Source organism: Cryptomeria japonica, chromosome 3 (assembly GCF_030272615.1).
Source record: "Cryptomeria japonica chromosome 3, Sugi_1.0, whole genome shotgun sequence".
Taxonomy (NCBI): Eukaryota; Viridiplantae; Streptophyta; class Pinopsida; order Cupressales; family Cupressaceae; genus Cryptomeria; species Cryptomeria japonica.
In genome coordinates this window covers 279553263-279579344 of record NC_081407.1, presented here as the reverse complement: position 1 = coordinate 279579344, position 26082 = coordinate 279553263, and positions in this window count along the sequence as shown.

The window sequence follows — 26082 nt, the reverse complement described above, 5'->3', positions numbered from 1 at the left end:
CATAAACTTTAGAGGCAGAGGCCCTATGAATGGTAGAGGATAGAGTCCTAGGCCACAAGGAGAGGCTAATCAAAAAAGTCGGCATGGAGATGGTAACACAAGAGGGGGTTTTAGAGGAAGAAGAACCAATCATAGAGGTAGATTTGGTGGAAGAAGCTCGAATCCTTTCAAATGATACAACTACAATCAAGTAGGTCATACCACAACTAAGTTCTTAGAGAAGACCAAATCAATCTCCTAAGGAGAGAGGAGAACACATTTGGTTCAAGACACTGATTGTTAGATTGTTAATTCACTTGATTCCTATGGACTTCCAAAGAGAGGACAAGCCTTGATGATGAGGAGAACATTGTTGAAGGTACCAAGCAATACTAAACCTCCACAAAGAAAGACACTCTTTCAGACCACATGCAAAATAGGAGGCAAGGTATGTAAGGTTATAATAGATTTAGGTTCAACTGAAAATTTAGTATCCTTATAAATGCTAGAGAAACTAAAATTGAGAAGAATTCCTCATCCATTTACATATAAAGTTTCTTGGCTTACTAAAGGAAAACAAACCTTGGTAGAGGAGAAATCATGGGTTGAATTTTAGATAGGAGAATACGAAGAAAAAAATATGTTTGATATTGTTGAGATGGATGCATGTCATGTTTTTTTTGGGAGGCCATTTCAATATGACCTAAAGGCCCATCATGATTGACATAAGAACACATACTCCATCACCAAAGATGAAAAGGTGATTGAATTGATACCCCTGCTTGATAAAAGTGAGGATCAAAAGGAGGAGGCCAAGATCATGATCATAGAAGTAAAAGAGTTCCTAAAGGCAATCAAGGATGAAGGAACACCTTGTTTTGCAATTATGTCACTACCAATGCAAGAAGAAGAACCCACTGCAGATGGAAAGGTAGAAAAGAAAAGGGTGACAGTCCCTGAGGAGTTGAAGGAAATGTTGATAAAATACGAGGACATAGTTGCAGAAGAGTTGCCAAGAACCCTATCACCAATAAGGGAGATAAACCATTGCATTGACTTCATTCTCGATGCCATCTTACCAAACATGTTAGCCTGCAAAATGACTCCCCAACAAAGTGAGGAAGTTGCAAGGTAGATCCAAGAGTTGCTTGATAAAGCTTTGATAGGGAAGAGCTTGAGGCCTTGTGCAGTCCTGACTTTCTTAGCACCAAAGAAGGAGGGAACATGGAGATTATGAATTGACTCTCAGGCTATTAACAAGATAACCATCAGGTATAGATTCCCTATGCCTAGAATAGAATATTTGCTTGATTGTTTAGGAGGTGCAAGATATTATTCCAAGATTGATTTAAAAGGTGGTTATCACCAAATTTAAGGATTAGAGCAGGTGATGAATTGAAAACTGCTTTTAAAACAAACAAAGGATTGTATGAATGGAGGGTGATGCCTTTTGGGTTGTCAAATGCCCCTCACACCTTCATGAGATTCATGAATGAGGTGTTGAAGGAGTTCATTGGTAAGTTTGTCATAGCGTATTTAGATGACATCCTAGTGTTTAGAAAGACAAAGGAGGAGCACCTAAAATATTTGAATATGGTCTTGAGAGGGTTGAATGAAGAGAAACTAATGATTAACATGGAAAAGTGTATTTTTTTGCAGGAAGAACTGAGTTACCTTGGGTTTGTGATTTCTAGAAGAAATCTGAAAAATGGATGTTGATAAAGTGAATGCCATTCTTACATGGCCAACTCCTAGAACAATTGGTGATGTAAGGAGTTTTCATGGCCTAGCTACCTTTTATAGGAAGTTTATAAGGAATTTTAGCAAGATTTGTGCTCCCATGTTAGAGACCACCAGGGGTCGACAGAAGTGCATATTTTCATGGACTAAGGAGGTGGATGGAGCATTAGAAATGTTGAAGATAAAGGTATCCTAGCAACCAGTTTTTACCTTACCTGATTTTGACAAAATCTTTGAAATTGAATGTGATGCAAGTCATGTGGCAATAGGTGCAGTACTCATCTAGGAAGGTAGACCAATTGCATTTTTTAGTGAAAAGTTGAATGATGCTAAAAAGAAATATTCTTCCTATGATTTGGAGATGTATGCATTAGTTCAAGCACTAAAGAAGTGTAGACAATATTTTCTTTCAAAAGATTTCGTTGTGTATACATATAATCAGGCACTAAGCTTCCTAAATAGTCAGGAGAAATTGAGCCATAAACATATGAAGTGGGTTGATTCCACTCAGGCCTACACCTTTACAATGAAACACAATAAAGGTGTCTCAAACAAAGTTGCAAATGCTCTTAGTAGGAGAGCATTGGCAATTTCAGAAATCTAGTTGGATAGTGTAGGAGTTGACTTCCTCAAGGGTATGCATGCTGGAGATGAATATTTCAAAGACATCTACATGGTATGCACTGAGTTTGGTAGCAAGTATCATTTAGAGTATTTTGATTATTTGATTCAAGATGGTCTTCTTTTCAAAGGATGCAAGTTATGCATTTCCTATATGTTCAATGAGGGATAACATAATTAAGGAGAAGCATAGTGGTTGCATGGGGGGACACTTTGGACTAGACAAAACTCTTGAGTTGGCAAGAAGATTTTATCATTGGCCTAAATTACATATAAATGTGAAAAAATTTGTGGATTCATGTGTGTTGTGTCAAAATGCCAAGGGGACAACAAGAAACGCAAGATTATACCATCCATTACCCATTCCTTCAAGACCTTGGGAAATTGTGAGCATGGACTTTGTGATGGGTTTTCCAAGAACTCAAAAAGATTTTGACAATGATTTTGTGGTTGTTGACAGGTTTAGCAATATGGCACATTTCTGGCCATGCAAGAGCACAAGTGATGCTACATATGTTGCAAACCTTTTCTTTAATGAAGTTGTGAGAATACATGGATTACCCTTGAACATTGTGTCAGAGAGAGATGTGAAATTTGTTGGACATTTTTGGAGGACTTTATGGAGGAAGTTAGGCACAAACTTGTCTTTTAGTTCAGCTTATCATCCCCAAATAGATGGCCAAACAAAAGTGGTCAATAGGTCACTCAAAAACTTGTTAAGGTGCCTCACCAAGAAGCATGTTGAAAAGTGGGATTCCATCATCTCCCAAGAAGAATATGCCTATAATGACTCTTTTAAAAGGAGTATCGGAAGTCCCTTTCTAAATTGTCTATGGATTAAATCCAAGAGGTGTATTGGAATTGAGAAACCTACCTTGAATTGAAAATATCAGTGCTTGTGGAGGAGAATTTGTTGAAGGGAGAAAGGAGATTCATGACCAAGTCAGGATGCAATTGTGGAGAAGTACAAAGAAGTACAAGCAATAGGATAACAAAAGAAAGAGAGATGCATAGTTCCATGTTGGAGATATGGTATGGGCAAATGTGAAAAAAGGAGAGATTGCCAAAAGGGAAACATACAAAGCTCATGATGAGAAAGGTTGGACCTTGTCAAATAATCAAGAAGTTTGGGAACAATGCTTATGAAATCCAATTAACTTCAGAGATAGGTATATCCCCAATATTTAATGTTGCAGATCTTGTTAGATAGTTCAAATAACTGGAAGACAATTGAGAGAGGGGGTGAGTCAGTTTTCACAGATTACTAGAACCATTAACAATTTAAACTTTAATAGCAGAACCCAAAACATTAATACCAGAATAGCAGTTAAACCAATTAAGCATAAAAAATAATCACAAAATAAATACCATCCACATGACACCAAGATTTGTATGTGGAAAACCTGGTAAAGGGAAAAACCATGGTGTGAAGACTACTCACAGTAAGATAATGTTTTTGCAGTAAGTATTTGAATTACAATTTAGGGGCCTACACGTGCAGGACAGGCAAAACCTAGAGAACATAGTCCATCACAAAAGGAGCCTCACTGACTACATATAAATCTAGACTACAATCCAGAGAAGTATTGAACTAGAAAAGACAACATCTCCTATGCCTGAGTATAGTTCTGGTTAAGCTCAACACCAGAGGACTAAATTCTCTTACATAAACTCAATTCTATCTCCAATGATTAACCAACTTCTCTGCCTGAATGATATTGTATTATTCAGACATTACATTCCTTGACCATGACCTCTAACATAACCATGATAATCTACAATGAGATCTTACATCTATATATACAAACCCTCGACCATAAACAATCCAGTCGACCATCACACAATAAACCAATTACATAATTACAAATCATGTTGACCTTAGACCAAACAAATAATATCCAACACATAAGACATCTCAGAAATACACCGATAGGTCCAATCCACATATTACATCAAAGCCGGTCCATAACCTAGATCAAGCGGGACCCAATATAGGTCCACTCGCTTCAGCAATGATCTCCATCTATTAAGTCTTGAACATGATCACCAACAACATATTGAAACTCTACTGGAAGCTACACCAACATTACATATAATTCATCAAAGATCTTCATCAAAAATCTCTGTTGGTGAAACCCTCGCTGGAACTAGAAGCCAAGATTCCAAGAAAATAGGATAGCATTTGATCACTAGACCAAAACCAACTGACCAAATATGAGCATGAGTATCATGAACAAGCCAATTCCATTACCAAATTATACCAAAGCCTACCAGATCATGCCAGATCTAGATCAACCAGAAACCACTCAAGCTACTGGGACCAAAAGGGTGCTGATAAAGCATTCAAACAACTAGTGATGGTATTAATGACAAAAAATTAATGCAACACATAATCAATTCTACCAAATGGCCAACAATATCCCCCTTTGGTATTGATGGCAACAATAGATATGAAAAACATCTAAGTACCAAGAAATTCCAAACAAGTCTCCCCCAATGGAAGACAACAAACAATCTCTCACATACAGCTCTGAATGACAATATTTCTCCCCTGTTACTTTTTTTTTTTGTCTTTTTCACATCAATATCACTCTCCCTTTGAAATCAATGCCAAAAATCTGACAAAAATATCAAAGTAAAAACATAAACTACTGAATCACAAAGCTGACTACTCCCCCTGAGTAGTAGCATCCTGCATTAGTGCCAGAATGAATAGTATGTCTGATAGTGCATGTCGGACTGATGCCAAATTGTATCAATCAAGTCTCTACTAGAGGGGCAAAAACTCCCAATCTGTCTCTCAGGTAATCAATGTCAGCATTTTTGATGTTTATGATGTGATTGTCATTGATGGATACACACTTGCATTGAGATCTTCTTTATATGTATGAGTTAGAGCACAACCAGTATTTGTTCCAACCAGTATGCTGTATTATAGTCTTTAGACTATTGGTGTTTTGCAGAATGTGTTTCCCGGTCTGAAGTGGTATGTAGACCCCAAGTGGTTCGAGGATCTCAAGCGGCACAAAGGATCAAAGCGGTAGAACACATATTTCCCAGTCTTCATTTTGTCAAACCGACAACCGACATTTTGCTTGAACCTGTATTTTGTATGAACTGGTAATACTCTGCTATGAGTTACCAACCAACATTTTGTGATGAGTTACCATCCACCGATTGTTTGACGGTGCTGACACTTTAACGGTGCTTTTTGTGTCGTGTTACCAAGTATGTCCAGGTTCATTGAACCTTGGAAATTGTAATGTAATCCTATTGGACCGACATGAAATCAGATTCCTTTATAAGGATATCATGTCTAGGGTTTTAGGTTGTTGATGTGGTTATAGCAAAAGTTTATGTTGTTGCTAGGGTTTAAGGTGGTTGAGGAGTCAGAGAGAGTATGAATGTGTAGAAGACTGAAGTAATGTTGGAATGCATTAGGAATGAGCTATCAAGGATCTAACCAAGCAGTCTGTGCTATTAGCTAGATCAATCATTTGTTGATTACTCACATCTTTGACAAGTCTGTAGCCCTTAACAGGGTAGGCCCAAAAGCCTTTTGTAAATCCTCTAACAAGGTGGTTCACATCTATGGATCTAAAATCCTCTAGCAAGGTTGTCTTTAATCGAATTTATCTCCTAACAAAGATTGAGATTCCTAACATGATCTGTTCTGGTAAAGAACATTGTAAGACTTTAACCGGTCTGGTTCCTATTCTGCAGATAGTTACTTGTGAGTTCCATCTCACCGTGGTTTTTCCCATTTGGGTTTCCACGTCAAAATCTCATGTGTTATGGTGTTTTGCTTTTGTGGGTGAATGCATTATTTGCTATTTGGCTTGCATGTGTGCTAACTAGATTGTCTGCTAAACTATTTTACCAGTTTACTGTCAGTCTTGTAAAGTGTTTAAGTGTAAAGATTTTTGGCATACTAATTCACCCCCCCCTCTTAGTATTCATCAATTGGTATCAGAGCCAACCTTTCTATAAGTTTAACCACTTGGAAAGAGATATGGGGGAATACTCTATAAGGGAACTTACTCACTGGCTCACTTAGTCTGAGCAATTGTATGATGAACTTATGGCAAAATATAAGGTCTCTTAGGCAAAAAGGAGGGGACATGTTGAAAAGATGATGGAGCTATCTAAAAATAGTTCTTCAGATGAAGCAGACTTGGAAGCCCTAATTGCAGAAGTAAATAAGTTGAATGAATCAAACTCCAACCTGAGAAAGGAGTTGGAAGGACTGACTATCCGGATGTGTCAAGAGCTTGAGAACTGGAGGAAAGCTGAAGATATAGTGAAGGATAGAGATCTTGAGATCTCCAAGATGAAACAAGAGATCAATGCCTTAACTTCTCAACTCCATGCAAGAAAAGTGGAAAAAAAAGACATGCAAGGAGAACTAAACATTGCCATCTCTGAGAATGAAAACCTGATGGAAACAAATGCCGCTATTTCCAAAGAACTCTCTGAGTCAAAGGAAATACTTGTTAAGTTCAACAAGAGTACTGTCAAGCTAGAGCAAAAGCTTGAATTTGCCAAACTGGCAAAGAATACCAATGGAATTGGTTATTCTGGTCATGAGGAAGGTGAGACCTTTGGTACAATTGCTGGAACATCAAAGAAACAATCAGCATCAAAGGATAAAGGTAAGCAAAAGTTTAAACCTGTTTGCTTTAACTATCTTAAAGAAGGACATACTGCAAATGTGTGTAGGAGTAAGGCTTACAACAATTTTCCTTATTTCCTAAATGATAAGCCTAGATCCTATAGATTCAATGGTAACTATTATGCATGCAACAAGTTTGGGCATAGAGCATCTGAATGCAGGTCTGTTATGAATAACACTAGAAGATATCCTCAGAAGATCCAAGGAGTTGGTCCTGAACCTTTTGTGAACCGGAATCACAACCCGTTTAATGCTTTCAATCATCAGCCAAGAAGCGGTGGCTATCAAGTGGCAACCAGATGGAGAGAAAGCTATATGGTCTATCATGGTCATGGTCACACTGCTACAACATGCAGAGGGAAGAATGGAAACATGAACAATGGACCTTGGAGAGCACCTGGATTGGTCTGCTATCACTGCAACAAACCGGGTCACATTTCCAGATTATGTAGATCAAGAAAGAACATATCTGATGATATACCAGTCACTCTGGAAGGAAACATTGATGTTGACACTATTCAAGCGAACATGAACAAAACCTGGAAGAAGAAACCAACGGTGTTACAAGAGGAACCAGTTTCTGCACCTAGTGTGGAAATCACGGAACTGACAAACTAAGCTTTAGAAAAGCTTAGGGGGAGCAAACGGTGAAATGTTTTGAACCCCGAATTTACACCGGTAAAAGACCTTAATCAATATATGATACCTGTCAATAGGTGAAAGACTAGAAATGGTAAAAGGCAAATTAGGGTTTATGCCCTAATGGTGGATCATTAATTGCGGTAGGTGAGGAATATGTTTAAAAGGATTTTTCAAATCATTTCTCATTATCAATTTTTGAGCAAAGAAAAGTTTTTCAAAGAGCAGAGCGAAGAAAAGGAGATTTGTGCTGAGATTTTAAGAAATTGAGAAACCATGAAGGAGATTCAAACTCAAATTGTAAACAACCAAGTGAAGAACGCAAAGTGGTGATTCTGCAACCGACAGAGTGTGAAGTGAAGGAGAATCTAAAAGCCCTAGATTCATGTGTTTCAAAAGGTATTTCTTGAATTTTTAAAAGTTTTTATCATGGCTTCCGCATCTCATACCAATTCTAGTGCATCTGTTGAGTCTACAAGTTTTATTCAATGCAAGTCTAAGTATAATGCCCTATCACAAGTTCCAACTGGTGTTATAGTAGAAGAAGGGATTTTTGATTATGTAGATTGCAAGATTGAAGACCTAGGGTCTCTAGCTATCCACTCCTAGCTAGGTTTGTTTTGTGGACAAGATAAAAAGATCAAACCGGAGTATAGTATCTTGGAGGAGAAGAAGCTCCACAATGCTATTTATTTCTTGGAGGATTTCACAGATGATCACATTAGGATCATTCTAAGCAGAGTTCATGGTGACAAGATGTACCTAGAAAGAACGCATGATATAACACCACAAGCACTTCATGCCATCATCAGTTTTTGTAATACTGGAGATGTGCTAGCTCTAAGGATGGTAAGAAAAACTAAAATGTCCAAGCTCACCAGTTCAGTGAGCAACTCACGAGATATGACCATCAATTCTATCAAGGACGATCTGGTGAAGTATGCATGTATGGTGATTGGATACCAGACGTTCTCAGCCAGTAGAATTAACTCTTTATCTGCTGTAGCGGTAATTGCCGCTTACTGGATGATCAAGGAGGATGCATCATTTGAGCTATGCACCAGTATGAAAAGGCAACTCCTATTGAATCTGAAATCTATCAAATAGGATAATGCTTTAAGGTTCAAGTTTGGACAACTAATAGTTGGGATATTCTTTTACTTCCAAGGCTACTTTCTAGGAGTAGGTGATGTCCAATGGTCTACTGACCAACTGGTAACCAAGCAAATCAAGGAAAGCATTCAAGTAGTTGGAACCGGTTACCCTGAAGTTCTTAACAAGTACTTTGATGAGTTCAGACACAAAATGAGTCAGAGGGTGAGAATATCAGGTGATATTGTCAAGAAATATGAAGATGATATCTATTTCACCATCAAAGTGGATCAATGCATAATGGAGGCTGTTGAGCCCAGATAGGAGGAAGTGGAGCCTATGAGCTATGAGGTAATGAATGATATGCTGGAAGGATATGCCTCTACCCTTATTGCCTCACTGCTTGATCCAAAGGCAAAAAGAACTGGCACCTATCTAGAAAGGATAACACCAGTTGAGGAACCCTCAGCAAAGAAAGGAAAAGAACCTTCAGTGAAGAAGGCAAAAATAGTGCCTTTAGCATCGACATTGGCTACTATAGCTAGTCCCGTAGTGAGCAAGCGGTCACCGGCTAAAAAGAAACCTGAAGCGGCACCTGCTAAAGTGTTTGAGAGAAAGAGGAAGACAAAGAATACCTCTCCAGACTCAGAAGAAACTATGTCTAAGGAAAAACCAAAGAAAACACGTCAAGCAAAGAAAAAGACAAAGAATGAACCGACATCATCGGCACCGGTAAATATTGACATCTCCTCCTACAAACCTTTGACACATTGTCAAAGAACTATCAAAAACATTAGGAGAAAAGTATTGAATGATTTAATTGATTGTTTTGATGACTTTAATGATGATGAAAAGGAAGCGGTTGAAAAAGAAATAATTCAATATTTATGTATTAATGATTGGTCACCTTCAAAAATTAGATCTGAGACACCAGATTCTTTGTATAAATCCTTAGACAATAAATGGCGCATTGTCATAGAGAAGGAATAGGAGAAGAAGAAGGAAGCAGAGAGGAGGAAGAAGGAAGAGGAAGATAAGGAACATGAGAAGAAGAAGGAAGCAGAGAGGAAGAAGAAGGAAGAGAAAGATAAGGAAGAAGAGAAGAGGAGAGAAGAAGAGAAAAAGAAGAAGGAAGGGGAAGAGAAAGAAGAGGAGAAGTGGAAGGAAGTAGAAAGGAAGAAGGAAGAGGAAGACAAAGCAGAGAAGAAGAGGATAGAAGATGAGAGAAAAAAGGATGAGGAAAACAAAGAAGAGGAGAAGAGGAGAGAAGTGGAGAAGAAAAAAGTAGAAGAGGATAAGGAAAGAGAAGCGGCAAAGAGAACCCAGATGGAGATTTTGAATGCAATCGGTAGTCAACCCAAACTGGCTGACCTCACCAGTCCTATCGACCTCCAGTCTGCAAGTGAAATGGAGCTGATACAGAGCATCAAAGTTGCCCAAGAACGACTTGAAAACATATAGAGGAAGAAGGAGCATGATGTAATTCAAGTGGTTGTGGAAACTCTTACCGGTTTGATACCCGGTACTAACCTTCCCCACACTGAATCATCACTGGTGAAACTTAAGCTCCTATGCATAGTAGTGGATGATCAGGTGCAGAGCCTTGAAGAGGTACCAGAGGCAAATTTCAAGAAAGAGAATCAAAAAGATCTTAATACAGCTCTGGTAAAGAAGTTGAATGAGCTCTAGACTGAACTGCAAAAAGAACAAAAGGATATAAGGGACGCTCTTGATGAGGGGAATTTGATACTCAGCAAGATCTGCTAACCCCATCTATTCTATGATGATGTGCTAGCTCAGAAGTAAAATCTTTAAATAGACTTGCAGTCCTACATGAGCATATTCAAGCCACCTTATGATTCCTTTACAACTTATGAGCAAACCATTCACCAGTTTCACATCCAGTCAGCAAAAATGGAGCAAGAGATCAGCACCTGGTCTAGAGATTTGTAGGAGCTACAACTAGTTCTACTCCCATGATTGCAAATTATTCAGAAGTGCTATCTAAACCTGGATGCCTTAATAGTGACACAGGAGATGAGCACAATTGATGCCATGGAAAAACATGTTTCCCAAATGCAGACAGAGAAAGAAGTAGCCACCTCCCTACTTGAGTCCTGGTCTTTATCGATGAAATAATTCTTGCAGGACTTTAAATTTGTTTTTGACAAGTATTATTCCTTATTGTCATAAACTTTTATTATTTTAATATCAAATGAAAATAGGGTTGTTCAGCTATACTTTGTCATTGTTGGCAAAGGGGGAGAATAATTATATTTGGAGAAGTATAGGGGAGAAGTATCTGGTAATCAAAATTTTGATATATGCTCTAAATATCTCAATGTTTATGCTCTATATGCAAAATTGTTAGACATTGTATTGTCAAAGGGATAGTGTATATGCTTAGGAGGAGCAATTTTGCTAATGGCATGATTTTGTTGTAAAACACTTAGATGTCAAAATTTTATTTTCCTAAGTGTTGCCATCAATGCCAAAGGGGGAGATTGTCAGCATTTTTGATGTTTATGATGTGATTGTCATTGATGGACACACACTTGCATTGAGATCTTCTTTATATGTATGAGTTAGAGTACAACTGGTATTTGTTCCAACTGGTATGTTGTATTATAGTCTTTAGACTATTGGTGTTTTACAAAATGTGTTTCCCAGTCTGAAGCGGTATGTAGACCCCAAGCAGTTCAAGGATCTCAAGCGGCACAAAGGATCAAAGTGGTAGAACACATATTTCCCAGTCTTCATTTTGTCAAACTGGCAACTAGCATTTTGCTTGAACTGGTAATACTATGTGATGAGTTACCAACCAGCATTTTGTGATGAGTTACCATCCACCGATTGTTTGACGGTGCTGACACTTTAACGGTGATTTTTGTGTCATGTTACCAAGTATGTCTAGGTTCATTGAACCTAGGAAACTGTAATGTAATCCTATTGGACCGACATGAAATCAGATTCCTTTATAAGGACATCATGTCTAGGGTTTTAGGTTGTTGATGTGGTTATAGCAAAAGTTTATGTTGTTTCTAGGGTTTAAGGTAGTTGAGGAGTCAGAGAGAGTATGAATCTATAGAAGACTGAAGTAATGCTGGAATGCATTAGGAATGAGCTATCAAGGATCTAACCAAGCAGTCTGTGCTATTAGCTAGATCAATCACTTGTTGATTACTCACATCTTTGACAAGTCTGTAGCCCTTAATCGGGTAGGCCCAAAAGCCTTTTGTAAATCCTCTAACAAGGTGGTTCACATCTGTGGATCTAAAATCCTCTAGCAAGGTAGTCTTTAATCGGACTTATCTCCTAACAGAGATTGAGATTCCTAACAGGATCTATTCTGGTAAAGAACATTGTAAGACTTTAACCAGTCTGGTTCCTATTCTACAGATAGTTACTTGTGAGTTCCATCTCACCATGATTTTTCCCATTTGGGTTTCCATGTCAAAATCTCATGTGTTATGGTGTTTGTTCTTTTGTGGGTGAATGCATTATTTTCTATTTGGCTTGCATGTGTGCTAATTGGATTGTCTGCTAAACTGTTTTACCAGTTTACTGTCAGTCTTGTAAAGTGTTTAAGTGTAAAGATTTTTGGCATACTAATTCACCCCCCCCTCTTAGTATTCATCACTCAAATGATTCCTTGGGCAAAGGTCTAGTGAAAATATCTGCAATCTTCTCTTTAGTGTTCACATAAACCAGTCTAACTTCATTTTCTTCCACCTTTTCCTTCAAAAAGTTATACTTGATAGATATGTGATTTATTTTAGAATGAAAGACTAGATTCTTTGATATATCAATAGAAACAGAGTTATCGTAGTGAATAACTATCCGTTCATGATAATCCACCTTTATATCCTTCAACATTTGCTTCATCCATAAAACTTGTGTATAGTTAGGAGCAACAACAACATACTCAGCTTCAGTAGTAGATAAAGAAGTACATGATAATTTCTTGCTGATCCATGAAGACAACTTCTTTCCAAGAAAGAAAGCCTCATCGGAAGTGCTTTTTCAATCATCAACATCTCTAGCCCAATCAACATCTGTATATGCACATAAAGTAAAGTTACCATCCTTAGGGTGCCACAAGCCTTATTCTGATGTACCTTGCAAGTATCTAAAAATTATTTTGACCGCCATCTCATGATTTTCTCTAGGATCATTCTGAAATATTGAAACAATACAGACAACATTCATAATGTCAGGCCTAGTCTGAGTCAAATAAAGCAGACCACCAATCATAGATTTGTATCTTGTAGGATTTATCAGTGCAGAAACATCTTTTCTTGTCAATTTCTCACTTCTAACCATAGGATTACTTGCCGGTTTAGAATCTCCCATACCAAATTTCTTCAACAATTCCTTAGCATATTTAGTTTGACAAATGAAAATACCTTTGTCAATCTGAGTAATTTGCAAACCTTAGAAAAATTTCATCTGACCAATCATAGACATCTCAAATTCTTTCTCCATATTCTTAGAAAATTCTATGCATAACTTATCTTCACCTCCAAAAATAATGTCATCAACAAATACTTCAATAATTAGTATATCATCATCAGTGATTTTATAATATAAATTACTGTTAGCACTACCCTTCATAAAACCAAGCTTCAAAAGATATTTATCCAACATTGCATACCAAGCTCTAGGTGTTTGTTTCAATCCATATAAATCTTTCCTTAACCTACAAACCATATTTGTATCATCTGATAGTGAAAAACCATAAGGTTGCTCAATATAAACTTCCTCATCAAGATCTTCATTCAAAAATGCACATTTAACATCCATTTGATAAACATTGTAGTTTTTATAAGTAGCATAGACAAGAAATAATCTTACAGCTTCAATCCTAGCTACATGTGCAAAAGTCTCTCCATAATCCATTCCTTCCTTCTGAGAATATCCTTTACAAACCAATCTAGCCTTATTCCTTATAACTTGACCATCCTCATTCAATTTATTCCTAAAATCCCATTTAGTTCCAATAACATTTTTATATTTAGGCTGGGGAACCAAGGTCCATGTGTTATTTTTCTCAATCTGATCTAATTCTTCTTCCATAACTTTCAACCAATATTCATCTTTACATCATCTTTACATGCCTCAATTACTGATATCGATTCAACTTGTGAAATTAAACATACCTCATTAGTTGTCAGTCTTCTTCTTGTCATCACTCCATTTCTCTAATCCCCAATAATTTGATCTTCTGAATGATTCAATCTCACATACCTAGGAGTCTTCTAACTTTCTGTTCCTCTTCCATGTTCTTCAGTTACTATAGAATTCTCTGATATTGTTGGAATAAGTGGTTCAACACTCTATTTCGATAAAGGTGCTACCAGTTAAGATATAATCATTTCCACTATCGGTTCCTTCTCATAAACTCTGATTTGACTTCTATTCAGCTCATCTACTTTGACATTAGCACTCTCCACAATTCTTTGCAATCTCTTGTTATAACATCTATATTCTTTGCTTTCATTAGAATAACCAATAAATATGCCTTCATCACATCTAGGATCAAATTTACCAATGATATCATCTCTCCTGATATAACATTTACTACCAAAGATTTTGAAATACTTAACTGTAGGTGTATTGCCAAACAATAATTCATAAGGTGTCTTATCGGTTTCTCCTTTGATATGTACTTTGTTGAATGTATAAACCACTACACTCTCTACTTCTCTCCAATAGATATGAGGTAGACTAGATTCCATCATCATTGTTCTAGCAGTGTCCAAGATAGTTCTGTTCTTCCTTTCCACAACTCCATTCTACTGAGGTGTCTGGGGAGCTTAAAATTGTCTTCTTCTACCATGCTTCTCACAAAAGTTATTAAACTCATCGAATGTGAATTCTCCACCATGATCTAGCCTCAAACATTTAATCTTCAATCCTATCTCAGTTTCCACTTTAGCCTTAAAGATTTCAAACTTTTCAAATGTTTCAGATTTTTTCTTAAGAAAAGTAACCAACATCATTCAAGAATAATCATCAATGATTAGCATGCAATAACTATCACCTTGAAAAATTTTAACTCTAGAAGGGCCACACAAATCAATATGAATAAGATCAAGAACATCATTTGATTTATCTTGTATACTCCTAAAAGAGGTTTTGACCTGTTCACCCATTTGACATTCTTTACATATCATATTATAGGGCTTCATAATCTTAGGTATATCCCTAACCACCTTAGTTTAACTGATCTTCACAATGCAATCAAAATTCACATGACACAACCTTTTATGCCATAGCTAACTCTCACAATCTGTGTAATGAAACATGTCTTCTCACCAGACTTCAAATTAAATATATTACCTTTTGTCTATGTATCAGTTGCAATCTCCAAACCAGATCTGTTAATGATTTTGCATTTTTCATCCTTGGACTATAATTGAAATCCCCTATCTAGCATTTGTCCTACACTCAAAAGATTATGCCTCAAACCTTCAACATAATAAACATTGTCAGTATTGTTCTTACCATCCAATGATAAAGTTCCTTTTCCTTTGATCATACATGCTTTGTCATCTCCAAATCTAACTAGACCACCATCAAATTCTTGCAAAGACAAAAATTTCCCTTTATCACCAGTCATATGATGTGAACAACCGCTGTCAATTACCCATTCATCCTTGTCTTGAATTTTAACAGCAAGTGCCTTCTCTTTAGGTACATTCTTTTTGAATGCCGAATCATCTTCCTTGATAGACAAGAACACCCATTCCTTCCCATTGTCAAAACCACTAGCAAAGTCTTCTACCGGTTCATCATCAGAATCAGTAATGCCTTCCTCATCCACTATGTAGCATGATTTGTCTCTATTTTTCCTGTACTTATACTTGTTCTGATATCCAGGGTTAGGTTTAAATGATCTTCTAACTCTTTCTTCAAATCTTGAATTCATTTTAGGACATCTAGATGAAAAATGACCTATCTTATTACATGCTAAACATTTAAAAGGTGTTTTTCCTTCATACTTACTTCCTTTCGGTCCTTTAGGTACTCTTCTAGCAAATAGTGCTTCAAGTTTCTCAAACTTATCATCTTCTCTCTTCATATCTTCTAATTCATTTGCATATAGAGCTTTCCATTCTTTCTTACCGGTTGTAGATGTAGATGCATGAAAAGCAGGTTCAGTCTTCATAGCTCCAAAATGTCCAAATTCTTCAAGCTCAAAAGCAAATAGTTTCCCAACCAAAGTATCTTTCTTGACAAATGTATTAGCCATTGTTCTCAACTCATTGATAGTAGTAGCCTTCATTTTGTAAGCTGGTGGTGGGGCTCTCATGACTTTAGAAACAATTTCATCTTCGCTCAGAGTTCCACCACAACATTGAATTCCCATAACAATCTCATTTTGCATTTCCATGAATGCAGTAATCCTTTCATGTTCTTCCATCTTCAAGCTTTCATATCTCACCTGGTAACCATCAAGTTTAGCAATCTTCACTATAGGGTCACCTTAATTAAGAGTCTCCAACTTATCCCATATAGCCTTTCTAGATGATTTGTTGATTAATCCCATTATTTATTTATTAGAAAGTGCACACAAGAGGGCTTCACTTGCTCTACAATCATTATCAGGCTCCTTGTCCAGGCTTGTCAAAGGAGGATTTCCAGATCCCAGATTATAGGGTGTAGCACCATTCTATGTAATCTCCCAAATCTCCTTTCCAAGACATCTTAGATGATTCTCCATTTGAATCTTCCATACTGTGTAATTTGTTCCATCAAGCCTCAGAATATCCCTTTGAAAGATAGCCCCAGAAGAAATGGATGAACTTGAGCTGTTAGTCGCCATAGGATCTTCCTCAACTGGTTAATCATTCTGCAGAGAGGACTAAAGATATGATACCAATTGTTAGATAGTTCAAATAATCAGAAGCCAACTGAGAGGGGGTGGGGGGTGAATCAATTGTCACAGATTATGAGAACCATTAGCACTTTAAACTTTAATACTGGAACCAAAAACATTAATATCAGAATAGAAGTTAAACCAATTAAGAATAAACAATAATCACAGAATAAATACCATCCATATGACACCAAAGACTTGTATGTGGAAAACCTGGTAAAGGGAAAAACCATAGTGGGAAGCCTACCCACAGTCAGATAATACTTCTGCAGTAAGTATGTGAATTACAATTAAGGGGCTTGCACTTGTAGGAAGGCCAATAGCCTAGAGCACACTGCTCATCACAAAAGGATCCTCATTGACTACATAGAAATCTAGACAACAATCGGGAGAAGTGTTGAACTGCAAAAGATAGCATCTCCTATGCCTGATTATAGTTCCGGTTAAGCTCAATACCGGATGACTAAATCCTCTTACATAAACCCAATTTGACCTCCAATGATCGACCAACTCCGTTTCCTGAATGATATTACATTATTATCATATTACATTCCTTGACCATGACCTCTAACAATAACCATGATGATCTACAATGAGATCTTACATCTATATATACAAACCCTTGACCATACACAATCAGGTTGGCCATCAGACAATAAACCAATTACATAATTACAAACCATGTCAGCCTTAGACCAAATAAATTTCCATCACATAAGACATCCTATAAATACATCGAGAGGTCCAATCCACACATTACATCAAAGCCGATCCATAACCTAGATCAACCGGGACCCAATATAGGTCCATGCGCTTCAGCAATGATATCCATCTGCCACGTCTGGAACATTATCACCAACAAAATCCTGAAACTCCATTGAAAGTTGCACCAACACTACTTATGCAAGTCATCAAAGATCTTCATGAAAAGCTCTACCGGTGAAACCCTTGCCAGAACCAGAAACCAAGCTTCTAAGCAAGAAGGATAGCATCCGATCACCAGACCAAAACCAACTAAACAAATATGAGTATGAGTATCATGAACAGGCCAATTCCATCACCAAACTATATTGGAGACTACCAGATCATGCCGAATCTAGATCAACCAGAAACCACTCAACTTACCGGGACTAGAAGGGTGCCGATAAAGCATCCAAAGAGCTAGTGTTGACATCAATGACAAAACATCAATGCAACACATAATCAATTCCACCAAATGGCCAACATGGCCTACTATGGAAAATGACTCATATCAGTTTGTCAGAAAATGTATGCAATGTTAGATTCATGGAGATCTCATTCACGTACCAGCATAGGAACTTCAGTCGTTCTCTACTCCATGGCCCTTTTTCCAATGGGGGCTCAATCTCATGGGAAAGATTCACCCTCCTTCTGATGGCTAGAAATTCATCATCACACCCATAGAATATTTCATGAAGTGGATTGACATCGTTCCTCTCACCCAGGTCACTAGAAATAATATAGCAACATTTATCCTTAATTATATCATTTGTTTTTGATTAATTATATCATTTGTTGATACAGTGTTCCACTCTCCATTGTTACTGACAATGGATGTCCTTTCAAGAATCAGGATGTTCATGAGATTTGTGATTAATTCAATATCCATCATTTATTTTCCACTCCATATTACCCTCAAGGTAATGGTCAAGCCAAGGTGTCTAACAAAATTATCCTCAAAATCCTCAAGAAGATAGTCGATGATGCTGGCTATACTTGGCATATTCAACTCAACCCTACACTTTGGGATTATTGCACAAGTGTTCATACACCCACTAGAGCCACTCCTTACTATTGAGGTCAAGTTACCATCCCTACGGGTCTCTTTGCATGATCTCATCAATGATGAAGACTACAGGGTCTCCCACTTTCAAGATTTGGAATTATTAGATGAGTGTAGACAAACTGCTTTTAACCATCTCAAAGCATATCAAAAATGAATGAGTGAAATGTATAATCACAAGGCAAATCCTTGCATATTTGAGGTGGGTGACTTGGTCCTAAGAGAAAATCCTAAGAATCAGCAAGACAAAGAGAAAAAGGGTAAGTTTGAACCAAATTGGCTTGACCCTTATTTCATCACCACAATATATGGATCATGTGCATATCAAATATCAACATCAGGTGAAGAACCTTTGGAAGATCCTATCAATGACATGTACCTTTGTACATTATATACATAATTTTGTAGAGTATCCTAATAAAAAAAAAATACAAAAAAATAGTAAAAAAATAAAAAAAGTGTCACTTTGGTGAAAACCTGGCAAATAGGTGTCTTGTGACACCAAAAAAATTAAAAAATTGAAAAATTGAAAAAAGTAAAGAGAATAAATTTGTCCAATGGTGAAAACCATTTCGGTGGTGCCCTGGGAAAGTACCATGGTGAAAACCAGGTTACTGACGCCATGCGTAGAGACTTTGCTCCTTCCTCCTTCAAGATTCAGTTTCAACCTTTCACTTTGCACACACTCACAACCTTTTCATTTTCATAATAAATTTACCCATTCCCATAATGGATTGTTATTGATCTACCTAATATTGGTTCACCATCCACAGTAAACCTTCTTCCACCCTTTCCTTCCATTAAAAATCAGGTCCAATCTATAATTGGGGGCAAAGTCCTGAATCTAGTGATGGAAGTGGAACCTTGAGCATCACATATTTGGAGGAGCATCATCTTTTTATTTTCCCTTCTTTTTACGCACAATTCATGATAAAAGTTCACTTGCATTGATGATCCGCAATAAAGTTTGGTTCTTCTTTGCAATAAAGTATCAGTTTCATGGATTTAGTCAATTTCAAATGAGATGCAAGCAATAGTAAGTTTTCAAGAAATCAATCTTTTTGACAGACTTTGACAACAACATGGTTTTTCAGCATAATCTGTCCTTTACTAGGATAACAATATTATGACTAGATAAAACATGATAACATATGTGACAAGAAACACTAATAAATTGAAGATTATAGTTTATGTTGGTGCCAGGTCTTTGGTTTTCTTTTGATTTTATCTTTTGAGGTGACATGTCTTTTAGATTTTCAAGGATGTATCTCACTAGAGATTCTATATCTAGGATGTCTTTGACTAGAAAGGCAAGGATGGGATATGTGATGGTATGATGAAAGAATAAGTATCTGGTATATTACTGAGAGGGGGGGTGAATCAGTAAACTAAAAAACTGATAAAAACTTCCCAAACTCAAACTCAATCACACAAAGTAAACTTATCAATAAAATATCATTGTCAATATCAATACTCATAAGAATACTCAACATCAACCGGTTAACTATTATAACAACTTAAAAATAAACAACTTCAATCTTGTAAACATCCAAATGCTTAATCATATATCAACACACTCCATCTCTCAATACTTCTTGTTATCATGCCTTATCAGAAGTTAATCAAATCAACAAATAAGATCATAACCACAAAAGCATTCACCACATGACACAAATGTTTATACGTGGAAAACCCAAATAGGTAAAAACCATGGTGAGATGAGACTCACAAGGTAGCTATCTGAACTCTTCTAAAGTTCACCCTATTAGGAGCCAAGCCTATTAAAGCTTTTACAATAAGTCCTATTAAGAGTTGATCTTGTTAGGAATCACCCAGTTAAGGGATTTACAAATGTCTTGATAAAAAGCAAATACCCTATTAGGAGTAACCTTGATAGAGGATTTGAGAATCCAAGCTAATGGACCACCTTGTTAGAGGATTTAAGAAGTAACCAAGCTTGTTAGAGCTTACCTAGTTAGGGGATTTCAATTCTGCTATAATTGATAGAAGAAAATAGGATTTTCTTGATTTGTCTGAATAGCACTACATTTGCTTGATCAGATCCATTTTAGCTTCAATTTGGCTTTACTCAAACTGCAAATCCATTTTCTAGTTAGGTAACCACAACTCAACTGATTTTTGCCAACTCTTGCCAACACCTTTAACAAAACAACTTCATCAACCTTAAATACAAATCAACTAGGTCGATAACACAACAAAACCCTGATTCTCTCATAGAGATTACAAAAAAATTGGTTCAAGTGTGACCATTGGATTTACATAGCAATATATACATATTCTTCAAGAAAATTCCAACCGCTCCATGATCACCACTTCATTGAACTTGTAACTCATCATGTGTTCTGCATTAGATGCAATCCACTTTTCTCATTCCCTAGAGAATCAAACAAACGTGCCAAAACAATCTGAACTTATCTTCATATAATGAGCACATAAATATTTCAGCAAACTTAATTGGTTAGGGTTTAACAAAAAACAAATGATAGGGTTTACCCGTTACATTGCATAGAAAGGGTTTAACCTTATACACCAGTTACCGGTTTAACTCATATACTTACATACTGGTTTACAACATCTTCCATAAAGCTCTTCCTATCGGTTACAAGACAATATCAATAACAACAATATCAACAATATCATAAATACCATTACCGGTTCATTTGACATCAATGACAACATAACATATCATTAATGCAATCTACATGCAAATGCCAACAATCTCCCCCTTTGGCATTGATGGCAATACAAATATCAACGCCTCTGATTTCTGATGTGAGTGGTTAATAGGAATCATGGTTTACATTACCAAGTATTCACCATGCTCAGTTTGTCTTCAACCTGTCATTGGTTTCCCTTTTCCATAATCACACAATTCATCTCCCCAATCATATAATTCTCCTCCCCTATGACAACAATGCCAAATTGAAAGTAAAACATGTAATATCAAAATTTTCACTATGCATAAACAACATACTACAACTTGATGCCCCCCCTGTGGAATACATCCACTTCTACATCAATCCTTCGAAGATTTTGCAAGTAATTTAGAGATTGATGCAATCAACATCATGCTCAACTAACTTCATGAAGAGGGACAATCCCTAGTTGACTTCTAAGACACTCAAATGTAGTCTTAGGTAGAGGTTTGGTAAAGATATCTACAAGCTACTCCTTGGTAGAAACATTCTCTAAGATAACATCTTTACTTTGAACTTTTTCCCTCAAAAAGTGATACTTCAATTCAATATGCTTGGTTCATGTGTGCAAAACAGGATTTTTAAAAATATTTATGGCCCTTGTGTTATCACATAAAATCTTTATAGGTTCTGAGATCTTCATCTTAAAACCTTCCAAAATGTGATTCATCCAAATAACCTGTGTGCAATTCATATAAGCTGCAACATACTTAGCTTTAGCAGTAGATTGTGAAGTACAACTCTGCTTCTTACTACTCATGAAACAAGCCTTCCTCCTAGAAAGAATGTTGCACTGATAGTGCTTTCCGGTCATCATCATTTCCTACCAATCAACATCTGTCTACACTTTCAAGTCAAAGTTTTCTAAAGATATCTAGATGTGCTTCCTTAGGATTCTTCTGGAATCTAGCAACTATACCAACAACATGGGCTATATCTGGTCTGCTGTGAACAACTTAGTGTAATTTTCCAATCATTGACATGTATTCCTTTTCGTCAACAAACTTAGATTCATCTTCCTTGGATAACTTACAACCTATAACCATTGGTGTTCCATCCGGGTTACATTCACTCATGCCAAAAGTCTTCAAAACCTCTTTCACATACTTAGATTGAGTAATGAAAATACCATTCTTCATTTGCTGTATCTGCAAGTCTATGAAATTTTTTATTTCCCCTACTAAAGACATTTCAAACTCATTTTTCATTTCATCTGCAAAACTATTGCTCATGACATCATTACCTCCAAAAATAATATCATTAACAAATACTTCACTGACCAGTATTTCATCTCCTTCAGACTTGAGATAAATGTTACTATCATCATTGGTTCTTGCAAATCCTATCTTCATCAGATGTGTATGAAGCCTTTCATACCATGCTCTGGGTGCTTGCTTTAATCCATACAAAGCTTTATGCAATCTGCATACCATGTCTTTCTCATCTATCAAATCGTAACCATCTGGCTACTCTATGTATACCTCTTCTTCCAATATCCCATTAAAAAATGTAGACTTAACATCCATCTGATATACCTTGAACTTCTTATGGGCTGCAAATGCAAGTAAAGTTCTAACACCTTCTAGTCTTGCTACTGGTGCAAAAGTTTCACCATAATCTTCTCCTTCTTCTTGCACATAACCCTTACAGACTAATCTTGCCTTGTTGCGAACTATAACACCATCTTCATTTAACTTGTTTCTGAATACCCATTTAGTACCTATAACATTCTTGTTTACCGGTTGTGGTACCAGGGTCCAAGTGTTGTTCTTCTCAATTTGATCCAATTCCTCCTCCATAGCTTTAACCCAATAACCATCACCAAATGCCTCCTTAGCACTTCTAGGTTCAATGGTGGAGATCATGCAAGAGTTCTCTCTTATTCTCCTTCTAGTTAGTACTCCAGCATCCTTATCCCCAATAATCTATTCAATACTGTGATTTAATCTCACATACCTAGGAATAACATGATCATTCTCTTTAGGTTCAGCTTCTTCATTATCATATTCTTCTGAAGTTCTTTGTTCCGCTTGAACAAGTGCATCAGAATTTGCTTTATCAGTTTCTGATTTAACAGTTTCAGGTTCCAAAAGCAAAATGCAAGTATCTTCATCCTTTTTATCTAAACTGGTTCCTTCTGAGACTTCAAGACATTCATCTACTCAAACATCAACACTCTCAACAATTCTCTATGTCCGGTTGTTGAAGCATTTAGAGGCCTTACTCTTGGTGGAATAGCCAAGAAATATGCCTTCATCACTCTTAGCTTCAAACTTGCTAATGTAATCACCTCTTTTAATAAATTTTTTTATACCAAATATCTTAAAATAGCTAACATCAGGTGATCTTCCATACCAATATTCATAAGGGGTCTTGTCCTTACCTCTTTTCACCAGAACTCAGTTCATTATGTAGATAGCTGTACTTACAACTTCTTTCCAAAATGTTTTCGCTACACCTCCTTGTATCAACATTGTCCTAGCAGCTTCAACTACTGGCTGGTTGTTCCTCTTCGCGATACCATTCTGTTGTGGTGTCCTTGGTGCAAAAAGCCACTGTTTGATACCATTCTCATCACAGTGCTTAGTGAATTCCTCAGAAGTAAATTCACCACCTTGATTTGTTCTCAAACATTTTATCTTTTTGCCACTCTCTTTCTTAGCTAAGGCCCTGAATGCCTTGAACTTACCAAAAGATTCATTCTTATCCTTCAAGAATGTGACCTACATCATCCTTGAACTATCATCAGTGAAGATCATGAAATATCTGTCACCTTGAATGCTTCTTGTTCTTATTGGTCTACATAGATATGTATGAACCAAATCTAACAAGTGCTTTGTTGAGAAGGACTTGCTCTTGAAAGTTGAAGAAGTCATCTTTCCTAACTGACATTCTTTACAAAGAGAATTAACCAGTTTGTCTAGCTGAGGCATACCTCTTACTGTCTTGGACTTGCTCACTTTAACAATGTTATCAAAGTTTATATGACAAAATCTCCTATGCCAAATCCATCTATCATCTATCTTTGCAATCAACCAGTTGCTAACTTTAGGATTAAGATGAAACAAATTACCTCTGGTTTGTTTCCCAGTTGCAATCAATTCGCCTTTGTTGTTAAAGATTTTACACATATCATTTCTAAAGTCCAGTGGGTATCCTCTGTGATTAAGTTGTGCCACACTCAGAAGATTGTGCTTTAGACCTTCAGCCCAATATACATTGTCAGCACTGCTCTTCCCATTAAGAGATATAACTCCCTTACTTTAACCATACAAGGTGAGTCATTTCCAAATCTGACAACAACACCATCCAATTCCTTTAAGGAAAGAAATTTTCTCTGATCACCAGTCATATGATGTGAACAACCACTATCAATGATCCAATCATCAGAGTTATCCATCTTGGACACAAGTTCCTTTTGATTTAATATCTCTTCCTTAATAGCTACAAACACAATATCTTCACTAGCATCATCATCAGATTCTTCATTAGTGATACCACTGTCAACCGCTATAAGACAATCTCTCTTGCCTTTACCCTTATATTTCTTGAATTTGTCTCTCTTGTGTTCATTTTCACCATAGGACAATTAGTTGCTATATGACCAGTCTTGTTGCATGCAAAATATTTTAAAGGTAGTTTACCTCTGTATTTCCTAGTGCCTCTAGACAGTCATTTTGCCAACAATGCTTCAAGCTCCAATAAGTTGTCTTCATCATCAACATCTCTATTGGATCTAGATTCATAGCCATGACAAGTATCTCTACTTTTTCTCATAGATGCATTAGAGATAGGAGCTCTGAATACAGATTCTAAATTTTGTTCACTACCATCATAGCCATTTAATTCAAAAGCAGTAAATTTGCCAATAATAGAGTCAAGAGTTACCTTAGTTTTGTCAATGGATTTCAGCTCCTAAATAGATACAACTCAGATAGCATAGACTGGTAGCAAGGTTCTCAGTACCTTACTGATCATTGTGGCATCTTCCACTTTCCCTCCCGCACTCTTTATTTCACCAACTATCTCTTTTATCCTTTGACCTTCAGACATTCTCATGTCATCAAACTTTCCTCTTAGGCTCTCCTCTTTAGAAATCTTAACATGTTCATCACTGCTATAAATCTCTTCAAGTTTTTTCCATACTTCATATGTAGTTTCAAGACCATGAACATCTACATATTCAGCATCAGAAAGGGAATTGATAATATCCTCCAATGCTTGATGATTTTCTTTTTGTTCTTTTTTCTGATCATAAGTCATAGTTCGAGTAGGTGTAACATACTAAGTTTCTATGTGATCCCAATATTGACTTCCCAGACTCTTAATGTAAATCTTCATTTTGTCGTTCCATATCCTATAGTTATTTTTGTTGAACTTCGGACCTTCCTTCTTCATCATGATCTACAAGATCTTTTCCTCAAGCTCTCAGGCTTTTAGATTTGAGAGGACCTAAGATGCTCTATACCAATTGATGGTATGATGAAAGAATAAGTATCTAGTAGATTACTGAGAGGGGGGGCGGTGAATCAGTAAACTGAAAAAACTGATTAAAACTTCCCAAACTCAAACTCAATCACACAAAGTAAACTTATCAATAAAATATCACTGTCAAGATCAATACTCATAAGAATACTCAACATCAATCGGTTAACTACTATAACAACTTAACAGTAAACAAATTCAATCTTGTAAACATCCAAATTCTTAATTAAATATCAATACACTCTATCTCTCAATGCTTCCAATTATCATGCCTTATCAGAAGCTAATCAAATCAACAAATAAGATTGTAACGACAAAAACATTCACCACATGACACAAATGCTTATACATGGAAAACCCAAATAGGTAAAAACCATGGTGAGTTGAGACTCACAAGATAGCTATTTGAACTCTTCTGAAGTTCGCCATGTTAGGAGCCAATCCTGTTAAA